This window comes from Sus scrofa, chromosome 8, assembly GCF_054392235.1.
Source record: "Sus scrofa isolate SSC_HxYL_T2T_F1_AM1 chromosome 8, Sscrofa_HxYL_maternal_Yorkshire_Landrace_v2.0, whole genome shotgun sequence".
NCBI lineage: Eukaryota > Metazoa > Chordata > Mammalia > Artiodactyla > Suidae > Sus > Sus scrofa.
Window position 1 is genome coordinate 33,848,269 of NC_139390.1, and position 24,125 is coordinate 33,872,393.

At 38.7% G+C, this 24,125-nt stretch overlaps 1 non-coding gene across 2 annotated transcripts in view; it reads left to right on the top strand.

Annotated features, from left to right (window-relative positions):
* Window positions 1–24,125, top strand: part of LOC100515559 (uncharacterized) — a 319,375-nt gene that overhangs the window by 285,500 nt on the left and 9,750 nt on the right. For both annotated transcript variants that reach the window (XR_002346620.2, XR_014812349.1), the window contains exon 5: window positions 21,365–21,430. This is a non-coding gene — a transcript (uncharacterized LOC100515559). The remainder of the gene's footprint in view (window positions 1–21,364; window positions 21,431–24,125) is intronic.

The window sequence follows — 24,125 nt, forward strand, 5'->3', positions numbered from 1 at the left end:
TTTATCAGGGAGTATTAGGTCATTCTAAGATCAGTAAAAGTCTTATGTGGATTGGTGAAAATTGTCAAAGGAATGGAGGACCACACCATGCCTTATCCTGGTCCAGCTCCTACTGGAGTGGGGATGGGGGGTTGCGCAAGTTAAATATCTCAGTGAGGATGTCCATAAATTTTATTGAGTGCTTCCTACATATATAGTCTTTCTCGCATAATCTAGTGGAAGACACAAACTAGCTATCACCCTAATGAGTGTACAGTCACAAAGTGAGAGATATATTCTGAAGGAAAGGAATAGATTTTTTGAGAGCCCCTAGAAAGGTGTTTTTACCCAACCTAGGGGGTTAGGAAAGACTTTCTTGAGAAGAAGGAGATGAGTAGAAGTTGGAAAAACCTTTGAGTTTGGAAAGTTAATTGTAGCTCATGTTACTCTGAAGTAAATTTACAATATAGATAGGTTCTTTAACATTTTTATTGGGAAGATGAACTATTTTTAAGCTTTAAAATACTTAAGAACAACAAAGATTTTTAGGGAAAATATTCTGTCTGATACCATAATGTATACAAATCATTATACAGTTACCTAAACTCAGAGAAAGTGCAACATCAAAAGTAAACCTTCATGTAAACTATGGACTTGGCATGATGATGGCCCATCAATATAGGTTCAGCAGTTGCAACAAATGTATCACTCTGGTGCAGGATGTTGATAACAGGGTAGGCTATGCCTGTGAAGTGGTAGAGAATATATGGCAAATGTCCGTACTTTCCCTTCAAGTTTGCTATAAATGTAAAACTGCTCTAGAAAAAACTATCTTTAACAAAAGAAAAATATAATATTGCTACCTTAATACAATGATGTTCATGTTTCCATATTGCCTTCCAGTTTGTGTATACATGCACACATGTATTTTTATGGAGACATTCATAATAAACGGACCATTTTTGCAGTGCTCCTAAGCATAATCTTTTAAGAACATTTTAAAAAATTTTTCCTTAATACTTATTATTAAACTTGAGAATGAGTTCATTATAAATCATAATGGTGGCATATTTGAATTTGTTAAAACATTTCTCTCTTGGAAATGAAGGTTTCTAGTTTTGAGGTTTTCTTTTTAGATAATGTTGGATATAGACTTTTGTTCTTGTTGCATTATATGTATATTATATATATTAAAATTTTAAAAAATATATATCTTTAGGGCCGAACCTGCGGCATATGGAGGTTCCCAGGCTAGGGGTCTAATCGGAGCTACAGCTGCCAGCCTACACCACAGCCACAGCAACGCCAGATCCTTAACCCACTGAGAGGCCAGGGATGGAACCTGCAACCTCATGGTCCCTAATCGGATTCGTTTCCACTGTGCCATGACAGGAACTCCTGAATTATATTTTTAAAACAAAATCTCAAAGGCAGGAGTACTGAGCTGTAGTTTAGCAGTATTCATCAATAATTCTAGCTATCCTTCTTTGGATACTTTACAACATGCTTTTTATTATAACGAGTTTTAGAGTGTTTATTTACACATGTACTTTATTAATATGTGTAGAAATGATCCATTTAAAAGTATTTCTGATGGTAATAATATTTTTTTGGCAGGGAATGAAGCAATATATATTACTCTTCCCCTTCTTTTTGACTTTGCTGGAAATACATTTTGCACAATTAAGTACCAACCACTAGGAGTCAGTAGTTTATCACATCGTCATTGTAAAGAGTCTAGATACAATCTTCTGTACATAACTGAATTGAATGGCATTGAGGAAAGCCACATATGGTGCAAATCTTACTAAAATGTCAACGCATACTGCCTTGAAAAAATAAAAATAAAAAGTGGATGGTATTTTTTCAGACTCCTGATGTTACTTTAAAAACCTGCAGAACAATCAAACAAACAAACAAAAAGCAACAACATGAAGCATATACATGCCACACTTTAGGTCAAAATAAAATGAATTGGTTAATTAGGGAATGATATTTTAAATTTTTAGTGAGTCTTCTCTTCTAAGGTGATATGCAAAGTAAACAATTTTATCTTTGAAAAATTGGAGAGTCCACTAAACCAGCACAGGATAAGGTGTCCTTGAGTCTGAGAGCTTAGAAGTTGTTAAAAGCAAAACTATGGTATATTTGCTCAGGACTGATCATCAGACAATGCTAGGATTTACCTAGCAGGTAAATATTAAATATTAGCAATATTTAATCTTACTGGAGAACTCAAATATAAATATCCTGAAGCTTTCAGATTTCTTCATTATGCTACTTTATCATAGGCAGCATTTAATCAATAAAAAGTAGATGGTATTTTTTCAGACTATTGATGTTACTTTAAAAATCTGCAGAAAAACTTGTGTATTTTTTAAAGTATGTTTTTAAAGATGAAGTTTAGGATCAAAATGATTTCATTTGAAGCTAAATTATTATGAAAATGAAGTAGAAATTTAATTTGATTTATAAATCCTACTTTATATGCAATGTCACAGAAATCTCTCTCTAACATAAATAGAGTTAGAGTCATCTGTCCTTGTGACTTGTGGTTTGCTCTGCTGTGGCTAATACTGTCTGATTAAAAATACACATCATGGCAGAGTAGAAATAGCTTGGTTACACAATGACAGGGAACAAAGCAAAGACATAAATTTACTACATCCAGTGCTCTTTTATAACCCTAATAAGTCATCTTTAACTTTGACCTAAAGTTACTTGGAGAATAAATTGTCTTAGTTTTTCCAACTTGTGCTTCTTGATATGTGAACCTGTAGGTTTGCACCATGAAGAAATCTTAACTAGTAATCTATGCATTTGGAAGATATAGTTTTGTAATTCTAGTAAAATAAAAGATTTGCCTGTGGCCAAGTTTTTTTTTTTTCTCTTTAAAAATTTTTAAGTATTCACTTTGTGGAGAATTTATATAACAAGGCCATAAATCCTACACATTTAGATCTACTGTGGAGTGCTGTCACCTTGATTAGTGTTTTGAAGATGACTCTGTAGTGTATCCTCAAAATTGCAGTGATAAAAGATGGTAAAATAACATACTGACTCTATAAAAAATAAGTTCTAGTAAGTAATATAAATTTTGTCAGTTAATATCTTATATGCACAAAACAGATATCAATAAAATATGAGTATCTTAAAATATGCATGTATGTCCCTCTCTCTCTTTCCTAATGATGGGGAGGCCACTCCTAGTTATAGCTCTTTGGCCACCAAGTAGGCTGGATTCTGCTTCCTGAACGTTGTTTACTTCTGTTCCTTTCTCTTAATTCCAACTACGTCCCTCAGTCTCTTATGCTACTTGGTCTAGAACCATTTTGACAATTTGTTGAGTGAATGAATGACATACAAACATCTCTCTATGCCATTTATGGATATTTTAATAGATACACTTAGACAAATATTCTGTATTTAGTAGGATATTATCAGCCATAGGTATGGTACGTTGGGGGCATATTGTATCTTAACATCGATCACTGAAATTTGGAATTTGGATTACCTATTCGCTATTTTTTCCTTTCCATTTATTTTATTTTATTTATTGTTATCATTAAATATTTCATGCTTATTCATTTTTTAAAATAAAAAGTTGAAATATATTTGACATACAACATTTTGTAAATTTAAGATGTTATCTTGATACATTTATGGTGATGGTTATTATTGATCACAGAGTAGATTGCAATTTTAATGAGCAGAAACATTGTGTTTCTATTTATATAAGCTGTGTCTTGGCAAATATTCAAACTTCAACTAAAATGTATGGCAGAAGAGTATCATATGCATGTGTAGCTGAAGATGTATGAAAACTGCCTTTTATTTTCTATATTTTCTGAAGCTTTGACAACTGAGGATTTGCTGACACTGGAGGGAGTGCCATTCCCAGCGATAGCTAATTCCTAGAGAGAGCAAACCGTTGCCCTGGAGCAAACCAAGGGATCAGAGGCCACAGCCCAGCCATCTCCTCTGTCACACTCTGGGCTACTGTCCCTCTGCCCCAGTCATCCAAGGGCTAGGTATCAGGCCGCTAGAGACAGCCCCATTTCCCTAGAGCCCACTAAAAGTATTCAGATTAGCCAACTCAAAACTTGCTTACTCTGCCTTGCCTTTTCTTGCCTTAAAAACTACAAGTAAGACTCTTGCCTGTGTTCTTTGGCCAAAACTGGTGTTCCCTGTTTGGCCTGTGCATGGCCTGGAGCACCCACTTTTCTTGGGAGCTGTGAATGCAACAGCTATAATTAACAGCTACTTTTCAATGGCAGTGCCTTCTCCTCTTTTGGCTTCACCATAACTGAATATAAAACCCACAACTGTAGCAGCTATTGTCGACACGGGGGTGTGGGTTCAATCCCTGGCCTGGCACAGTGGGTTAAAGTATCTGGCATTGCTGCAGCTGTGCTGTAGGTCACAGCTGTGGCTTGGTTTCAGTCCCTGGCCCAGGAAGTTCCATTTGCCATGGTTGTGGCCATAAAAAACAAAGAAGCAAACAAAACAAAACCCATACACTCTACCAAATAATTTAATACTTAAAAAAAACTTACATTTATTGAGTGCTTTATGACAGGATCTCACTAAATCCTCCTAGCTTTATGAGGTAGATGCCATTATTACCCTCTCTTTTAAAAGGACTGAGGTTGTGAGAGATTAAGAAATTTACCCTAAGTTCCACAGTAGAAGTGATGGAGCAAAGTCTATGCTTCCTGTCTTTTTGTCTAAAAAATTACCAAATTCCTTCCCTTTGTTTCCATTCACACTTTAATTGAGTGGAGGATTCCTTTCTTTTATTAATATAGAAGTCAACTTGAAAGGAATATATACTGAAACTTCACCCCCATAAATAGGGAGTTCCACATTTTAATTGACAAGGGCTTAATCTCTAAAATATACAAACAACTCATCCAACTCAACAGCAAAAAATAACCAACAACTCAATTGAAAAGTGGGCAAAAGACCTGAATAGACATTCTCCAAAGAAGATATACAGATGGCCAACACGCACATGAAAAAATGCTCAAAATCACTAATTACTAGAGAAATGCAAATGCAAATCAAAACTACTATGAGGTACCATTCACTCCTGTCACGATGGCCACCATTAACAAGTCAACAGATAACAAATACTGGAGAGGGTGTGGAGAACAGGGAACCTTCCTACACTGTTGGTGGCAATGTAAGTTGGTACAAACACTATGGAAAACAGTATGGAGGTACCTCAGTAAACTAAATATAGAACTACCATATGACCCAACAATCCCACTCTTGTGCATATATCCAGAAAAATATTTCCTTGAAAAAGATACATGCACCTATATGTTCATTGCAGCACTATTCACAATAGCCAAGACATGGAAACAACCTAAATGTCCATTGACAGATGACTGGATTAAGAAGATGTGGAATACGTACAGAATGGAATACAACTCAGCCATAAAAAGAACAAAGTAATGCCATTTGCAGCAACATGAATGGAAATAGAGCCTCCCATACTAAGTGAAGTAAGTTAGAAAGAGAAAGACAAATACCATATGATATCACTTATATCTAGAATCTAATATAAGGCACAAATGAAACTTTCCACAGAAAAGAAGAACAGACTTGTGGTTGCCTAGGGGGAGGGGGAGGCAGTGGGATGGACTGGGAGTCTGGGGTTAATAGAGGCAAACTATTGCATTTGGGATGGATAAGCAATGAGATCCTGAAACATGATGGAGGATAATGTGAGAAAAAGAATGTATGTATGTGTGTGACTGGGTCAATTTGCTGTACAGTAGAAATTGACAGAACACTGTAAACCAACTATAATGAAAAAAATAAAAATCATAATAAATAAATAATCAATATGCTCCAAGTACATGTAACAAAATAGAGCACAAAGACTGCTTCAACATGTCCCGAAAATGGAAAATATGAATGTCACAATTATGAAGACGATATCACAGAATGATAAGCTGATAAAGCTGTACAAATCTAAATGACTGAAGAAAAAAATCATCAGAGTAGCCAGGTTTTATAAGGAAAAAAAGAATCTGTTTATACTTTTAAAAAGAAACAAGGAAAATACAACAGGATCTATGTTAGGGCAGGCAAACCTGAATCTCTCTTTATGGCATTGTGCAACAGGAAATCATTTGTTCTAAACAATCATGTGTCCTGAGTTTTTCATTAAGGCTGAGGGTCTTGTTTCAAGGAATAATCACCTTTGAAAATGGAAATTTAAACAGAAGAAATATTTTTCACCTTTTTGATCACTCTCGGCTGTAGTCATTGGTTCAATTATGTCACAAATTTTGAGAACTGACTTAATGCTTATTAGTGGATTTGGCTTTCCCAGCAATGAAATATAACATGTGCTGTTGACGTTATATCTGTACTACATTAGGTGCTTCTGGCTGTCAAAGAGTATTTAAAAATCAGCATACAACTTAGGAACGAGCTTAACAGAAGCACAGTGCAGCTGACACCCAGGGTCGCTAATCACCTAGGATGTGGGCAACATAAAACTGGGCTGCAAGACTGTATTTCTGGTGCATGTCCAAAATCTTCACCAAGATTTTCATAAAAGCTTGAAGTGAAGAGGGGATGAAGAGTGGCTTGCATTCTTTTATAAAAATGTATTGCATTGAAGTATAGTTGATTTACAGTGTTGTATTAATTTCAGCAAAGTGAATAGACCTAGAGATTATCATATAAGTGAAGTTAGACAGTGAAAGACAAATATCATATAATATCACTTATATGTAGAATCTTAGGAAAATGATACAAATGAACTTATCTGCAGAACAGGAACAGATTCACAGACTTTGAAAATAAACTTATGGTTACCAAAGGGGGCAGAAGGTGGGGAGGGATGAACTGGGGTTTAGAATTAGCATATTCACACTGTGGTATATGAAATGACTGGCCAACAGGGAGCTGCTGTATAGCACAGGGAACTCTACTCAATATTTTGTGACAATCTGTATGGGAAAAGAATGTGAAAAAGAATGGATGTATATTTATGTATAACTGAATCACTTTGTTACACAGCAGATGATATCACAACATTGTAAGTCAGCTATACTTCAATAAAACCTAAATATGAAAAAAAATGTTTCCTTCCTTGGTCATCAACCAGCTACATTTGCAGTGAGTCTCTACTTGGTTTCTTTTGCTTGTCCCAAATACCGTTGTCTTTATTTAGGTTTTGAGTTCACCTCGAGCAAGGGCTAAGGGCTATCACGACTCAGTGAGTAATAGGACTTGGGGATTGATGCTAGACTTTGCAAAGTGTCCAGCTTGCTCTCTTAATTAAGTTTTTGACTCTTGGAAAGTATCCAGTTTAAAATACTGCAGTCAAGAATCAGTGGTAATTTATTCTGCACTGTGAGGAAAGGCATCTGGATTTATGTGGAGTTTTTCTGTAGGAGAAATCTATTTATTTGTTTTCTTTAGAATGTAGTGTATATATTTGCCGCAGCTCATGGCAACACAGGACCCTTATCCCACTTGAGCAAGGCCAGGGACTGAACCTGTGTCTTCATGGATACTAGTCAGATTCGTTTCTGCTCAGCCACGATGGGAACTCTGACAAGATCTGTATTGAATGAGAGTTTAGTTTCTGAGGTGTTTTCTTTAATTAAATTAAATTTTAAAATTTAATCTTAATTCAAATCTTAAATCTGCTGCAGTAACCTTTGAGAGACTCGTTGGGTGCATTTTATTATTTGTAGCACATTCTTTTTTTTTTTTTTTTTTTGTCTTTTTGTCTTTTCTAGGGTCGCACCCGCAGCATATGGAGGTTCCCAGGCTAGGAGTCTAATCGGATCTGTAGCCACCGGCCTGCCCCAGAGCCATAGTAACACGGGATCTTGTCGGATTTGTTAACCATTGAGCCATGACAGGAACTCCTATAGCACATTCTTAAGCTTTAATTCTACACTCCATTTTTTATGGACACATGTGTATTTGTTACATTGAACCATAATAAGTGACACTGATGGCAATGCCACCTCGCTTCACCTTACTTTATTCAAGAACAAAGAGCCACTGTAAGAAGGGAGACTGTGAGCAGATTGCAAAGTATAGGCATTATGAAATCAGGTCATAGCATTTCCTTTTGCTGTATGGAGTTATCCTAACAGTAATATCTTAGGGAGGCCGTACACATGGGTGTGAGATGCCAGACATGGGTGAAGGTCATGGAGACCAATCATATTGCTCTCAGTTCCTTGCTTCTGATCTTAAGGGGTTTTGCCCATTAAGGAGGCCAAAGCTTTGAAAAAGAAGCCCACAGTGTGGGCTTTCATTCAGTACATATTTAAGAGAATCTCATGAGTCTGGCTCCATGCTAGGTGCCAAATACATACAACGTTATGCTAAATAGCCGTTGTCTCTGCTCTCATGGAGCTTACATTCTGCTGGGGGAGATGCACAGATAAACACATACTAAATTATTGATCAAAAATTTGCTATGAAGTTAATGGGATCTGAGATGGAGAATATTTAGGAAAATAGGTTAATTAATTTGGGTCATCAGAGAAGGCCTGTTTTAGCATCTGAGACTTGAAGCTAAGACTTGGAACATTACCATGAGGCTACCATAAAGAGATCCTGGGAGCTGTGCATTCTGATTGTAGAGCTTTTGTATATTCAAGCATGGGCTGATGCTCTAAGGCTAGAAAGAGCTGGCACATTTTAGGTACTCTAAGAAAATGGAAAGAAAGCCCAATGGGAAGTTCATGAGATTGAGAGAGATGTGAGGCTGTGAAGTCGGTTGGAGAGTTAGACTGGGTCATGCTGCATAGAATCCTATAGGTCATGGCAAGAGGTCGGGCTTCTGGTATAAATGAAAGGCAAAGGGGTTCAATGTTTTTTAATCAGGGGAATGGCAAAGGAGGTGACCATTTTGACTTTGTAAAAAAATTATTCTGGTCTCACCACTGACTAGAGATTGGCAGCGAGCAAGAATAAAACCTGGGAAATAGTAGACGCTTGGAACAGGGTATTAGTAAAAGAAGTGTTGGGAAATGGATGGATTCAAAATAAACATTGCAGGTGAATCAACAGGATTTACTGACTGGATGTGGTGTGATGAATGAGGAGTCAAGGTCAACTGGTAGAATGTTGATTTGAGTGACTGGCTACTTAGTGGTGTTATTTATAGTTTACTGACTAAGCAGTTTGGTCTTAAAAGATTGTATAGTTTCCACATGAGGTTTATGCTTTGAGTCTTAAGGGCAGCCTCATTTATATATTCTAATACAATTTATTGGCTTTTATCTTCACAATTTATAATGTCTTAACTGGTTTATTTTATATTTTCAATTTTTTTTTGTTTTATTTCTAAAATATTTCTGGGACTATCCTAATTTTTTTAGTCTGCTGTGGCTTTGGTTATAATATTTTATTTTATTATTATTATTTGTCTTTTTAGGGCCACACCCATGGGATATGGAGGTTCCTAGGCTAGGGGTCAAATCGGAACTGTAGCTGCTGGCCTACACCACAGCCACAGCAATGAGGGATCCAAGCTGCGTCTGCAACCTATACCATAGCTCACGGCAACGCCGGATTCTTAACCCACTGAGCAAGGCCAGGGATTGAACCTGAGTCCTCACGGATGCTAGTCAGATTCATTTCTGTTGAGCCATGATAGGAACTCCAGGTTATAATAGTTCATTTCACTGGTATTTTTTCCTAGTTTTTATTTGCTTAGTTTTATCTAGTTTTCATTGATTATCTTAAACTTCTTTTCATTCTTGGAATCTACCTTTATATTTTCTTTTTACTGCTTTATGTATGCTTTCATTTCTCTCAGTTTATTTCATCTTTTTAGTATTTAATATGTTATCTTTTATCTGTGACTGTATTTGCCTTATTAGATGGATGCAAGATAAATGGTCATTTCATGGATTAGCCCATCCTTTAAACAAGGGACTATATATTTACTCTCTGGAGTCCCTGAACAGACCTGCCTATGTCCTTTAACAAATGACCTCAATTTCCATCTATTTGCTTCTATGCTTCACAAGAAGGAAAGTAGAGATACACAGGTCAGAACTTTACAGCCTAAGTTTGCCTACACTGAAGGCATAAATGAAATGCTGCAGTGCTGGAGCAGTCTGTGAGGCATAAAAAATGCCAAGGTTTAAAATCTATGTTCTTTATTTCCTATCATTTAGTGTAGACAAAATGTGTAATATATTACTACCATAATGTTTTATTATAATGATAAAAGTAATTGTAAGTATATTATTAATATTAACATACATTATTAAGCACTTACTATGTTCTACATAAATTGTGGCTTAATATGTTTTAGAATCATGCTTTATTCTTACAGTATCTCTTAAAGGTAGATTATTAGTTAAAAATAGATATATACATATTTGTAAGTGAAGGAAAAAGTGAAGTTCAATGAAGAAAAGCACAGACTTTGGAGCCAGGTAAACATGGGTTAGAATCATGACCTTGCCAACTGTAAGCTGTGTGATGATCTTGAGCTCGTACTCTTATAATAGTTTCACAATTTCTTTGAGTTCTATTTGCCTTTTTTAAAAACTAAGGGTTTTAAAAGACCATTGCTAGGTAAGTAGTGAAGATTAAATGAATGATGGTTACAGAGCCCATGGTTAACTGTAGGTCCTCATTAAACTTCTCCTTAGAGAAGAGTCTTCTCCTAGGGTCTGCTATGGTGTCATTGCTCCAATGCCTTCCTCCCATACTCCTTGAGAACGGGCCCCCTGGCATTGTCCTACCCACTGAAACAGCCTCGAGAGATGAATCATGGAAATCTTGTACTCTGAGAAAATCCCAAGCTTGCTTTCTTTGGAGGCAAAAAGAGGACAGGAAAAAAAAAAAAAAGATGGCAAAGGAGTACCAAGCTTTGTTCTCAATCCAGATTTAGACACCTGCGTTTATTCATCCTTCCTACAAAATCCTGCCTATGAACTTAGTTCTTTAATTTACTTTTTTCTGGAACAGGAGATAGTTCTGGCAAGAAGAGTCCCTGACCAAATGAAGGAAAGAGTCTAAAAATATCTACAAGACATCTCTCTGGACAAGGTTATTGTTGTCACTCTGTTTATTTTTTCCCCCTAAGTCTTGTAGCTAAAAAAAGAAATCTTAAATTTTGGGTGGTACCCAAGAAGTTGTGCTAGCTTCCTACTCCCTCTCTTTAATTTCATCATCCTATCTCTCTCTCCATTTCTTTCTCTGTCTCATCTCTACATAAATCTACCTCTCTCTCTATATATATATCTATGCACATATATATCTATACATACATATATCTATACATTTATATCAGTCTATGTATGTTTTTCTATCATTTCTATGAATCGTGCATAATTATTTTATTATTACTATTTGATTTGATTTGATGGCCACACATGCAGCATGTGGAATTTCCCAGGCCAGGAACTGAATCCAAGCCACTGTTTCAACCTACACCTCAGCTGTGGCATTGCCAGATCCTTTTACTCCTCTACCAGGCCAGGGATTGAACCCATACCTCTGCACCAACTCTAGCCGCTGAGTTGGATTCTTAACCCACTGAGCCATGGCAGGAACTCTTCGTGCATACCTTATTGGTTTAAACAAGCAAGATATTTATTTGTCTCTCGGATAAGCCTGAGTTGGAGGTGGTGCAGGGGTACAGATTGTCTTTTCACCATGAGTGATTCTTCTAAGTTATTGCACCTCCCCTCGGGGTGAGTCCCCTCTTCATGGTTAAATAAGCTCAACTCCGTTACATTTTTTCCCAGCTTATTAAAAGGTAAAAAGCGTAAGTATAGGATGATCTAGTTGCTTTTAAGAGTATGGCTTGGAAGCTGGATGTGTTACTTCCAATCACATTCATTGGCAAGGATGTAGTCATATGGCAAGTCATATATTTAACCACACAGAGGCTGAGAACAATAGACTTTTTCACTATATACTCTGCCCAAGGAAATCGCAGAGGAGTTCTGAACTAAAAAGAAGAGGAGCATGGACAGTGACAGTGGAGCAGAGGTAATCCGTGTTATCTCCACAGAATTTTGTTGGGTTTTTTTTTTTGTCTTTTTAAGGCCACTCCTGCGGCATATGGAGGTTCCCAGGCTAGGGGTCGAATCAGAGCTATAGCCACTGGCCTACACCACAGCCATAGCAATGCCAGATCCAAGCCGCATCTGTAACCTACACCACAGCTTATGGCAATGCCAGATCCTTAACCCGCTAATCAAGGCGAGGGATCAAATCTGCGTCGTCATGGATGCCAGTCAGATTCATTTCCGCTGAGAAAATTCCGACAAGAAATTCTCTCTCCACACTACTAATAGAAGGACAGGAGACCCACTATGAGAAGGTTTCTGCAGTTAGTTTTAAAAAAGAAAGCGATTGGCAATGAGTCTTTCCAAGTGGGTCTTTGGAATTAAGCTAAATGGAAAATCTATTACTTCTACTAGTCTGCTAAAACAAGAATAAACAAATATTCTCTTTTGCAAGGTCCTATATGTGCCTGGCCTAATGCTGAGCATGTAACAGACATTATCTCATTTATTTCTTACAACCCTATATAACAGAGATATTTTTCTCTTAATTTTATAGCCAAGAAAACTGAGGTTTTGAGGGGTTAACTGCCCAAGCTCACCCACCAAATAAGTAGCAGAGACAGGACTCATTGTGTGGCTGAGCCCACAATTTTTAATTATTATTATTATTTTTTTGTCTTTTTGCTATTTCTTGGGCCGCTCCCACGGCATATGGAGGTTCCCAGGCTAGGGGTTGAATCGGAGCTGTAGCCACCGGCCTACGCCAGAGCCACAGCAACGCGGGATCCGAGCCGCGTCTGCAACCTACACCACAGCTCACCGCAACGCCAGATCATCAACCCACTGAGGAAGGGCAGGGACCGAACCCGCAACCTCATGGTTCCTAGTCGGATTCGTTAACCACTGCGCCATGACAGGAACTCCTGAGCCCACAATTTAAACCCCAGTGCACGGCCTTCCCAACATATCTTGTTACTCATATGATTTCCTTCCCCTTAGGATTAAAGGAAGATTATCAACATCCTTGTTGTCTTGTTCTAAAGACTTAGAGTAAATGCACTCAAACAGGATTCAACCCTAATGGAATGAAATGGGTCATCTGATTCCCTGCTGGTTGGGCTCCTTATTTTCTGTTTTCCTTTGTTCTTGCCCCTTCTCTGGCCTGCTCTGGGCCACAGAAAGGGAAACTTTACAGACTGTGCCACACAGATGCTTTTGCCCTGTGTAGGAGGGCCAGGGCATGTGGAGAAAAAGGAACCCTGGTGTACTGTTGGTGGGCATGTTTCTTGGTGCTACTGCTATGGAAAATAGTATGGACGTTCCTCAAAAACTAAAAATAGAACTATAATATAATTCATCAGTTCTACTTCTGGGTATTTATCTGAAGGAAACAAAAACACTAACCCAAAAAGATATATGCACTCCTATTGTTTATTTCAGCATTGTTTACAATAGCCAAGATATAGAACAATCTCAGTGTCCATTGATGGATGAATGGATAGAGAAAATGTGATGTATTTATAGCTGTGTGTGTGTGTGTGTGTGTGTGTGTGTGTGTGTGTGTATAGCCATCAAAAAGGAAATCTTGCCATTTGTGACAACACAGATGGTCCTTTATGGCCTTATGCTAAGTGAAATAAGTCAAACAGAGGAAGACAAATACAGCATGATCCCACCTACATGTTGTATCTAAAAAACAAAAAGAAATGCAAACCATGAAATGTAACCAAAAAAATCCCCCCAAACTTATATAGACTGATGATTGCCAGAGGTGGTAGGAGGAAGCAAAATGGATGAAGAGGGTCCAAATGTGTAAATTTCCAGTTATAAAATAAATAGTCACAGGATATAATGTAAGGCACTGGGACTATAGTTAATAATACTGTACTGTGTATTTGAAAGTTGCCAAGAGGGTAGATCTTAAAAGCTTCCATCACACAAAAAAATTTGTGTCTATGTATGGGGATGGATGTTAACTAGACTTCTTGTGATCATTTCACAATATACATTGTTGTACATCTGAAACTGGTAAAGTGTTATATATGTCAATTATATCTCAATGAAAAAAACCTCAGTGAGCTTAATTACTGCATTCTAGGAATCAATTTATGCTGAGAAAGCTTTGTGACCCAGTAGACAACAATCTTAAATCTATTAAATACTATAGTAATCTGGTTTATTCTACGTCAACCCTCAATACTATCATTTTTTTAGCCTGGTGACTTGATAGCACTTTTAGATGATTTGACATTAATTTTAAATGATTAGGAGAGATGGCTTTCTGGCACAGGAAGAAAAGAGTATATATTCCCATGATCATCTATTTTGATGATAAGGCTCTATAATTAAAAAAAAATCAAGATTGGCCTCCACATGAGGTTGTTCTTTACAACTACATTAAAAAAATTAACTACATAAGACTAAAATCCTTGTCTTTGGCAGGCATTTCTAGCACCCAAAGCCTGCATTATATAATTGCACAAAACAAATCAACTGGTTTAGTTAATTTTACACTTAATTCTTCCTGCCAGGGACACAGGAAAATTGTGTTCTTTAGAATGAGATTATCCATGGGAGGCTTTATTGTGCTGTCTAAGACACTGGTGGGACATTGCTGCAGCTGCTTTGAACATTTTCCAGGCCTCAGTGTTTGGTGTAGAATTCTGGGCCTTCAGTGGGGTTTGTTTATGTGTGGAAGATCCAGAGCTGATTCCTGAGGTCAATCCTGACTTTGTCAGCTGGGCTCAGGTGGTGACCCACCTCCAGAGTTCATGTCACCTTCCATTTCTGGGTTGCGTGGCAAACACAGCAATGTACATTTCCTGAGTACACCCTTTGGCAGGCATCCTGCTAGGTGCTGGTTCTACTCCTTAAATGCCAGCTCTACCATCTGCTCTCCTGATTACACAGCAGAAGGATCCTTTAGCAGCCAGCACTAGGCAGTCCTAGCCTCTCAGTCCTCATCAGAATTCAGCTTCCAGTGGTTTGCTCTTCACTTCCCATCAAGTGCTCGGCTGAGAGAAGTGATGGTTAGGGACTGTCATTTACACACTCTTCATCCTGCTTGCTCCTTTAGGTACCTGGCATTCTATCATCAAATCACAGCAGCTTGGTCCCTTGCAGGATTACCTCCACTAAGGTCATTCTGACTCATGACCTTACTTGTTTTCCTTTCCAAATTGACAGTCATTACAAGAAATTGTCATCTGGAATTTAATAATGTATTTACTATAAAAAGGTGAAAGGCATGCATACGGCAAATACTATTGAGTGTGTATAGTGCACCTCACAAAGTGCTGGCCCTTAAAGAAGTCACAGCCCCTATAATCACTAATGGGCTCACTGTGCAGTGGGGCAAAGTGTGATCCAAGAGCACAGAGGTGGGAACGACTGACTTTTGTCTTGGAACATTGGAGAAATTTCATTCAGAATGTAGCATTTCAATAGGGTTTGGAAGGATGTATAGGAGTTTTTCAGGAGAGGGTGGGGAAGATGAAGAAGCTTTGGGTAAAAGAATAAAGCATTTGCAAAGGCATACTACCTCATGCAAGGACCTACTATATCCAAGAGAAGGGGAGAAATTCAGAGCATTGGGAGTTTTGGTATTACAGGACAGGGCTGGAAAGCTTGGTGCAAAAAGATAGTGAAAGCCTTTGTAAACTGTGCTAAGGTTTCATCCCAGGCACTCAAAGATACAATAAAATATGGAGATAAATAAATGCAGGGAGGCCTCTAAGTGACAGGGAAGAGGAACTTGGTTCAAGCCAGCAGGAGAGAAGAAAACTTGTACTGCTTGACTCAAGAGCCTTTTCTTGATGATGCTTACCTGGAGACTATATTGTTATAGTTAATGAAAAAGCAAGGATTGTTGATTATATCAGCCAGTTCATCTAAAATCTTATGTAAGGCTTTGCATTATTTAGTCTACTGTGCTAAGAAAAATTTTGTGTTAACAAAGGAGTTAGCTCAGAATCAAATATGAGGCTCAATCATAGCTATCATTTTGAGATTTACCTAGGACATTTCTTCCTAGTCAGTGTTTATTGTATTATGTCATAGTATGGGCCTTTTATTGCAAACTGATTTTTTAGTAAGGCAAAGTGGTGCATGGCTGAATTTAAATCAAAAGAAAACATAATAATATAGATAATGTATCTGTATATATACACACTCCATATATATAATGTATATACACATGTGTGTTTGGTTTTGGTTAAGGACTTGTTTTTTTTTTTTTAGTTCTTCTAGGCTCCTCAACAGTGGAGCTCTGCTTTCACACATTAGTTTCCATGTAAAATTCCAGAGCCTGGATACCAGCATGGAGATAGCTAATATCTGTGTGTGTGATTTTAAACAATTTTGTGTTTGAAAAATACTTAAATATTTATATTTATTTTGATTTTTGATAATGGTGTTTGGAAACTTAACCTAGCAACTCTTTTCCAGGGATCTAGAAAAGTGTGATAAAATACAAGCGGGTTTATTCCAACCCCATTGTTTTATGCAACATGTTAAGATAGTTTGCTTTCTTCTGAGGCCTGGTATCTTTACCTCTATTCCCTCCAGGGCACCAAATCAAAATCTGATGCAGAATCTCATAGAAAGTGTCATTGAGCATAGCTTTTCTCAAAAAAATGGGGACCCCCAACGGGACATGTACATGTAATATTTGGTAACCTTATTGTACTCATTAATCTTCTTCCCTCGTTCTATCTCTGTGCTCAGTTAGCCATTAAAGACAGCGTCATCATTACTTTATGGGAAGAAATTTCCCTTACCTTCTCAAATAGGTTACATTTACCTTATTATTTGCTTCCATAGCATCATGTACCAATGTCTCTTTTGAAGTATTTATGGCAGAGGAGTTGACATTTATTTGTGTGATCTTTTGCTCAACATCTGTCTCCTCCAAAGGTTTGAGTCTCTTCTTTGGTAATACGTATATGAGGAAAGGTTATGTAGACTGTCTTATCTTTGAGAAGCTTGTCACATGTAAAATAAAGTGGCTGGTTCACATGTCATAGCTCACTGCTCAGAATGTTAAGGTGGGACATGTTGGCTGAGAATAGAGCTAATTTCGTACAGTGAAGGTTATTAAAGAGGTCCTTTCTTGGCATATTGAAATAACTGAATAAGGCATGGTGCTGAGATAAAGAAATTAAAAAATATATATAAAATAAAGGACTGGGCTGTGCTGTAGCTTATCTGTGTTTGGAATCATTGCAGTGAAAGCTCTCCATCCCTTGACCCTATTGGGCACCAAGTCAACAGAGAGCCCTACCCGCAGACTGTCATGTTCCCCAGTCTAGGAGTTATCTGTACTATTTTCCCACTAATGCAGTTATATTTATCAGTGAGAAGGCAGCATGCTGGTGCAATGGAAAGAGTGTAGGTTATGGAGTCACTGTGACCTGAATTCAAGACCAGTCCAGGCCTTGTATTGAGTAACTGAAAGCCCTGGGGTATCTTCCTTTACTCTCTTCAAACTTTGGTTTCTTCATTTAGAAACTTGCAATAAAAATGCTTACATTGCACTGATGATTAAAACCACCAATGTCTGTAAATTCCTTCACACATCATTATTGTCATTATTTTCAAGAAGGAATTAATTTTCAGAACAAAATGATTCTAAATTTATTGAAAAAATATGCTAGAAATATTTCCATAGGTATCTTGGCAGTCTTGATAAACTATGCAAATCAGAGAATGATAAATTAATTTCTACTTGCGTGGGATAGAATATGGAGTTATGTATAAAAAGTAACGAACTCACCCAGGACATTCTTAGCCAGATATCAGTCAGGAAAGGATTATTTCCTAAGAACATTGCTAATTAAGGAAATACCCTCTCTTTTGTAGACACAAGGGTTTCATTATAGGCCAAGTAATAATTGGAAAGCTCTTGATAGAAAACTGTAGGGCATGAGAGCTTTGGAATATGTAGATGCCGTGCAGACTGGTCCCATTGAAAGTTACCCTGGAAAATGTCCCAAGTCTTAGGATGGGAGGAATCCAATTTTTCCCTAAAACTAGGCTGAAATGCCCATCCTGCTGCTAGTGCTGAAGAGCAGAGAGGATACCGTCAGATTTCCTTGTCCTCCCTGCACTTAGGTTCAGCAAGGCCAATGTCAAGGAGATGTGAATCCCTGTGGTCCCAGCATGTGCCATAGGGACCAGAGGACTCCTCCCCGGGAAATCAGCTGGGGGCTGGCCAGGTAGAGCTGTGGGCGGAGGCCACATTGAGTAGGCACAGGGAGAGGGATGAAGGTACTCAGTGCCCAGGTCCCTGTTACAGAGCTGAGTGTTCCCCACCCTAAGCACTTGGTACACCCACTGTGTGCCAGACACCCAGCTGTCTCTAAGGGCAGCATCTCTCACGCCTTTAGGTCCATTGCTGGATGTGAGCAGAACCTGACTTTCTCCTGCAACTTGGAATCTGCTCCTGTGGTAGGGAAAGGGCTGGAATGACCGGCTGTGACAGAGCAAGTTTCTTTTTTTTTTTTTTTTTTTTTTTTGTCTTTTTGCCTTTTCTAGGGCCGCTCCTGCGGCATATGGAGGTTCCCAGGCTAGGGGTCGAATTGGAGCTGTAGCCGCTGGCCTACAGCACAACCACAGCAACGTGGGATCTGAGCTGCGTCTGCAACCTACACCACAGCTCATGGGAACACCGGATCCTTAACCCACTGAGCAAGGCCAGGGATTGAACCCGCAACCTCATGGTTCCTAGTTGGATTCGTTAACCACTGCGCCATGACAGGAACTCCAGAGCAAATTTCTAAGGGCAGTGAGACAGCTCTTTTCTGGCTGTACTTGGTATTGTAAAAGCAGACTAAGCCACCTTGCTGAGATAGGAACGGGGCGGGGAAGCAGATGTGCCATAGCTGCTTTGGTATGTTCATATTCTGTGCAGTCACTGGGGTACATTTTCTTTCACTGAAGAAAAATGTGCCCCATATTCGCCTTACGGCTTAGTTCACATATGAAATCCCCCAGAGACTTTTCCCATTTTAGCTTCCCTAACTCATAAAAGAAATAGAATGTAGCAAAAGTAAAATATCACCAGTTACTACCACCTTTTAGGCTTTAATGTTTTCTTTTGGCGCTTTCCTTATTTTGTCCTCACTTTGAGTGTGTCACGTCTGTATTCCTGGCCAAACCTCGGACAAACAGAAGACTAGAATCTACCTTTCAGGACTACATGTGTCCTCTGCAGCTGTGCACATTCATTCTCTGTGCTTTTTTTGTTTTGTTTTGTTTTGTCATAGGGCTGCAGGTGTGGCATATGGAGGTTCCCAAGCTAAGGGTCGAATCAGAGCTGCAGCTGCTGGCCCACACCACAGTCACAGCAATGTGGGTTCCAAGCCATGTCTGCGACCTACACCACAAATCACATCAACTCTGGATCCTTAACCCACTGAGCGGGGCCAGGGATCGAACCTACGTCCTCATGGATCCTAGTCGGGTGTGTTGCTGCTGAGTCACAATGGGAACTCCCTCATTGTGCTTTTTGCTAGATCAAGTTGACATGCCTGATGGTGATTAAGATAATATGATTTAGATACAATAAACTGAAGTAATGAAACCCAGAACTAAAGGCTCCCTGCCAGAATTGCCTACCCTGTCTTAGAAATGTCACCTCATCTTCAAGGTCCAGATCAAATGCCACTAATCATAGAAAGTCTTCTCTGTCCTAAGCTGATCTTTTCTCCTCCCTGCTGTGATGTCCTGGCTCTTCCTCTTTCTGCATCGCTCACTCCCATTGTCATTTCCCATTCTACATTGTGGGTTACTAGGTCGTGTGTTTACATAAGAGTATATCGTAACCTCCTAACACTAGTGCCTTTCTTTTTTTAAATGAGTCCTTGTGTTTTCCACCTACCTCAACACAGAGAGAAATCCATGAAGGATTTTGTGTGTGTGTGTGTAATGATATTTGTTTTTCTTATTGATTAATCAAAAATGGATTAAACCCATACACCACCCCTCAAAGGGATGTGCCAGGCATATGATGTGACAGGCAGAGATAGTCTCTGCCTTTGATTAGAAATGATTTTTTTCCTTCTTCCTCTTCCGTGGCTTCACGTTGGGAAGTAGAAAGGGCGAATGTAAGAAGAGGCTAGGAAGGAAAAATGGGGTCGTTTGAAGAAACAAGATGAGTGTTGCAAAGTACATACATTGCCCCTGTTCTTGCTTTCACAGTAAAGTTTTAAAAGTTAAAAACACTGGCTCTGCAGTAAGTCCCCTGCCTGTGTTCACATTCCCACTCTGCTTTCTCTCTGGGTGACCTTGGGATTATTATTTTAATCTCACTGAGGCTCAATTTCTACCATGAAGAGAACCCACCGCATCAAATTGGATGATGTTGGGTGCCTAGCTCACAATATGTGCTTGATTACTACAGGTGGTTATCAATTTTATTATTATTATTCATGCATGACTCTAAGGAGGCCATGTCCAGGACTGTTTGAATTAGTGCATAGGCAGCCCAGGCTCTGAATTTGCTCAGGGATTCCTTTCCCAGGTAGCTGGCTTAAGCCCCCTGAACAACTTTGAGGGGTGTGGCAGAGCTTTCCACCTCGATCTCACAGAGGTAGGCTTCCTAGCACCCACCTCTGCTGGCAGCCCTCTTTTCACCCACAATTAGCCTTACTAGATGGCGGAATATGTGAAAGGAAAGAGAAGTTTCTTCTCTTTGGCTTCTTTGTTAAGCTTACTTAGAACTGAAAGGAACCACATGTCTGTTCTCCAAGTCCATGATTTTCTTTTCTGTGGAAGGGTTCATTTGTGCCATATATTAGATTCCAGATATAAGGGATATCATATGGTATTTGCCTTTCTCTTTCTGACTTACTTCGCTCAGTATGAGAATCTCTAGTTCCATCCATGTTGCTGCAAATGGCATTATTTTGTTCTTTTTAATGGCTGAGTAGTATTCCATTGTGTATATAGACTTGTGATATCCAAGGGGGGAGGGGGAGGGAGTGGGATGGATAGGGTGCTTGGGGTTAATAGATGCAGACTATTGCCTTTGGAATGGATTAGCAATGAGATCGTGCTGTATAGCACTGGGAACTATGTCTGGTCACTTATGATGGAGCATAATAATGTGAGAAAAAAGAATGTATACATGTATGTGTAACTGGGTCACTATGTTGTACAGTGGAAAATTGACAGAACACGGCAAACCAGCTATAACGGAAAAAAATAAAAATCATTTTATATATGTATATTTAAAAAAAGAACTGAAAGGAAAAATCCTCTTCCATATTTTGTGGGTTAAACTTTCCTGGCTAGAACTTCATTTTCTCAAATACTAACCACATGGATTTTCTTTCTCTCCTACCCTCTCCTGTTAATAGGGTGCTGAGAAAATTTTGTCAATGAATGAATCAGGAGAACTGCAAGACCTCTTAACCAAAATTGAGGTAATCGTGCTTTTAGCAACTTATTTTTAGTAATGAAAATGTTCAACACATTCTGATTGTAATTGAGTTTCCCTAATTGAATCCCCCCGACACATCTTACAAATATGCAACAGGATACATATGGCAGTTTTAATTGGCTACCACCTGCCGTTAGGTTTGCTCCAGCTAGAGTGACTTCATTGTTAGTGTCTAACAACTTGGAGGTATGAGGTGAAAATGCCAGTCGGCTTTATTTAGAGCCTAATTCTCTGTAATAGCGATGTTGATAAGGTGTTTCAAGACAGGCCATTGTCTTGAAGCACATATAACATTTTTTATTGAAATTAGTTGATGTTTCCCATGGACTAGCTCATCAATTCTAAGATTACAGAAAAAAGGTATTTCTTCAACAGTGCCCCGTTTAATTTGGTTCCTATGCTGATAATTACAACATCTGAGAAATATTTATTCAGATGTAGGATGTATCACATCAATATTCAATGAGAAAGCTCTTAATATTTCTCTGCTCAACTATTTTATCAGCGTATTTCTGATATATACGTAAATATATAAAATCGATAAAAATATGTCTATAATTGTCCAAACGGGGACAGCTTGAGAGTGAAAAGAGTGCATTAATAAGTATTCTGGGATAGTGAATATGAACTAAGACTTTCCCAGGTGAACTTTGCAAACATGATTATGAATATCCATGTGCCACAATCAGCTCTATCTGGTCCAGTCTCCTTTGCCGACCTCGTTTCTGATTCTCACGTCATGATTTGTGACTGACATTCCTTTGTGCTCACTGCTCTGCCTGCCCAGCCTGCTATCATTCTGATTCCTCATTTCCTTCCACCATCTCAAGGCCACTCTGAAGTATCACTTCTTCCTCGCATCATTCCTGATCTCTGTCACCTGCACGTGCCTGTATCCCTCTTCTTGTTGGGTACTTATCTAAGTCTCTTGATTTGTATTCCTTTTCTTTGGGTATTTGATTCCTGTCCCCAGTGACCCATATGCTCCTTGGTTTTAGGTATCCTGATTTATTCACATTGAAATCTTGCCTCAAAGGACAAACACAATGAGGATGTGTACTTGATAATCCCAAACTCCTCTCATCAATAAAATATATGTGCATGGATTCATTTCTTTCCTTCTGTCCCTTTAATCTACTCCAATTCCCTGAAATCATCAATTGGGGTTACTGTGTATTTTTTTTTTTTTTTAGGGCCACAACCAAGGCATGTGGAAGTTCCTAGGCTAGGGGCCGAGTTGGAGGTGCAGGTGCCAGCCTACACTACACAGCAATGTGGCATCTGTGACCTACACCACAGCTCACCGCAATGCCTTAACCCACTGAGTGAGGCCAGGGATCGAACCCACAACCTCATGGATACTAGTCGGGTTTGTTACCACTGAGCCACAATGAACTCCAATGTGTATCTTTTAAGTGACTTAACTTGGTTAATAATAATGGGTGTTATTTTTTTCTCTGCACATCTTTTATTTATACAAATGATGTTATGTAATACACCTAATTATATTTCAAACTATTTTCTCCAGGCACAATGCTTTTAAGAACCACCTATATGAGCATTTAATCCATTTCTTCCAACTTCTGCAGGCTTCTCCCTGGTAGTACTGTAGAATAAAACTTTATTGGATGATGGAAATGTTTTTTATCTTTACTACCCAAAGTAGTAGTCACTGGCTGCGTGTGGCTGTTGAGCACTTAGAATGTAGCTAGTGTGACTAAAAACTGAATTTTTAATTTTATTTAATTTTACTTTTAAATTTAAGTTCAAGCAATCATGTCTGGCTGATGACTCCCATTTTGGACGGTGCAGCTGTATGGAGCCCCACTATTCTTTTCTTTTCTTTTTCTTTTTTTAGTCTTTTGTCTTTCGAGGGCTGCACCCGCAGCATATGGAGTTTCCCAGGTTAGGGGTCGAATTGGAGCTGTAGCTACTGGCCTACACCACAGCCATGGCAACTCGGTATCCGAGCCGTGTCTGCCACCTATACCACAGCTCAGGGCAATGCTGGATCCTTAACCCACTGAACGAGACCAGGGACTGAACCCACATCCTCATGGATCCTAGTTGGGTTCATTAACCACTGAGCCATGATGGGAACTCCTCACCCACTATTCTTAATCTACTCATTTTTCCATTGATGAACACCCAGGGTTCCTCCAGCTCCTCCCTCAAACAAACCATGCTGCAAGGGGCAATTCTGAACATGTTCCCTTGTGAGTTTCTCTGCTAGCAGGAATTGCTGGATAACAGCTTAGACATAGCCTGAGGTTTTCGGGTACTGCCAGGTGGCTGTCCATTATGGGTGGGCCATTCAACCTCCCCACTGGTTGAGAAAGTTTTCCTATGTTCCCACCTTCCCAGAAAGGTTTTACATTGTTTTCTAATTCTCTCTTTTCTAGTTTTTGCCAGGGTTGTAGATAGAGAGATTTAGTGCCCTATCATTTTAGTTAGTGTTTTTCTGAGAACCATTGAGCTTGGGCATTTCATTGTATGCTTGTAAAATTTTAACATTTCTTCTCTAAGTTGTGTATTCCTATCCTTGCCCATTAAAAGTCTTGGAATTGTCTTTGTGGTGGTGGTTGCTGATTTTCAAAAGTGCTTCTAATTCCAGATATGAATTAGAAATGATATGATATGAACTTTTTGTTGGTTTTAGTCATTTTCAATATTTTAAG